Source organism: Adiantum capillus-veneris, chromosome 4 (genome assembly GCF_014529385.1).
Source record: "Adiantum capillus-veneris isolate H3 chromosome 4, ASM1452938v2, whole genome shotgun sequence".
NCBI lineage: Eukaryota > Viridiplantae > Streptophyta > Polypodiopsida > Polypodiales > Pteridaceae > Adiantum > Adiantum capillus-veneris.
The window spans coordinates 8,497,263-8,498,886 of NC_140934.1; the positions used below are offsets into that span (position 1 = coordinate 8,497,263).

The 1,624-nt window shown below is 36.1% G+C and overlaps 1 long non-coding RNA gene across 1 annotated transcript in view; it reads left to right on the forward strand.

The window, feature by feature from the left end:
• LOC147458667 (uncharacterized) overlaps positions 1-1,169 on the forward strand; it is a 96,752-nt gene extending 95,583 nt beyond the window's left edge. The window contains exon 3 of the long non-coding RNA XR_015187785.1: positions 1-1,169. This exon is cut by the window's left edge and continues 288 nt beyond it. This is a non-coding gene — a long non-coding RNA (uncharacterized LOC147458667).
• The last annotated feature ends 455 nt before the right edge of the window (positions 1,170-1,624 follow it).

Sequence of the window (1,624 nt, forward strand, 5' to 3'; positions counted from 1 at the left end):
TTTGAAGAAGAGCTTCTTTATTATGCTTCTTGCTCAACATCTCTTCATAGCATCTCCTTATTCGAGGGATTACTGTGCACATTGACATGCATGCATCCATTCTGAGATATTGTGCCGTTGAAAGCTTTCCAACCTAATGTGGTATTCGTGGAGAGAAAGAGAGGGTTAAAGAGAGAGATAGACAGAAAGAGAGAGAGAGAGAGAAAGAGAAGTTAGAGAGAAGAGAGTAATAAGTCATTTCTGAACTCCATCTTTTTCTCGTAAAGAAGTTCTCAAAGCACTCTACAAGCAAGAGCACTCTCGCATTGCACACCCCACAAAGTAGTGGATTCACTTATAACCATTGCTCTTTACTTACTTGCAACCTCACATGCGCAAACGGCTTGTCTGTGAGCCGTTTGCAAATGTGAACTTGCAAACAACTACGTACCTAAAGTCATGTGAGCTACATGCAAACTACTACGAACATAATTATAAACCTAACTCTAAATTAATACCATAATCCTAAAGCTAAACATAATATAGAAACTAAATTCAAAACCTAACCTTAAATCTAAACATAAGCTCTAATCACTATCTATCTTTAAATATTCATAACAATACTTCAATCCTTAAATATACAGTTAAATCCAAAACCTAAACCCAAAGTTAAAACATTAAATCTAAACCTAGACTCTAACTTAAATATAAAAACTAAATCATAAACATGTGACTCTCTCTCTATCTCTATCTCTATCTCTCTTTCTCTCTCTCTTTATCTACATATGTTTCTCTCTCTCTCATTCTCTTTCTTTCTTTCTCCTTCTCTCTCTCTCTCTCTCTCTCTCTCTCTCTCTCTCTCTCTCTCTCTCACATATACTAAAGATATATTGGTTGAAAGAGCCATTGAGCTCGGGAGAGCTAGAAGTCCACGACATCGATCGAGGCTCCATCAGAGGATCAAGACTACTCTAGTGCGATACGAGAGATGCACATTACGTCTATTTACAAAGACGGACATTGACGAAGCTCTTCACCGACTGATGCACTACTTTCTTAGACAACGCCCAATGTTGGAAATTGATGATGATGATGATGATTTTAGTCTTTCACTTTTATATTTGTACCCAGACATTATATTAGATCCACAAGAAGTTTATCAGATTGGTCTCATAAGTCATTTTGGCATTTTGAAGACGTTTAATATATCATTTCATTTCATCTCTCTCTCTCTCTCTCTCTCTCTCTCTCTCTCTCACACACACACACACACACACACACACACACACACACACAGACACACACATTGCTCTCACACACACTCACACACACACATTATCTGTGTGTGTGTGTGTGTGTGTGTGTGTTTAAGTATGAAAAATCCCCTCATAATTGAACCATACTTAGACAATTGAGTTATATAATATATTACATAACAATATTTTAAAACAAGATGTCATAAATCATTTCATATACACCAATACAAAATTCTGTATTTAATGGATAATACAATCATTTAGATCAAAAATTTGATCTTTGATCACTACAATATAATATCTGTATCGTATGTGCCCATCCTTTGGGATGAGCTTCCACTACATCTACATGAAGAAGGATCCAACTGGTACATTTGTTGGTACATTGG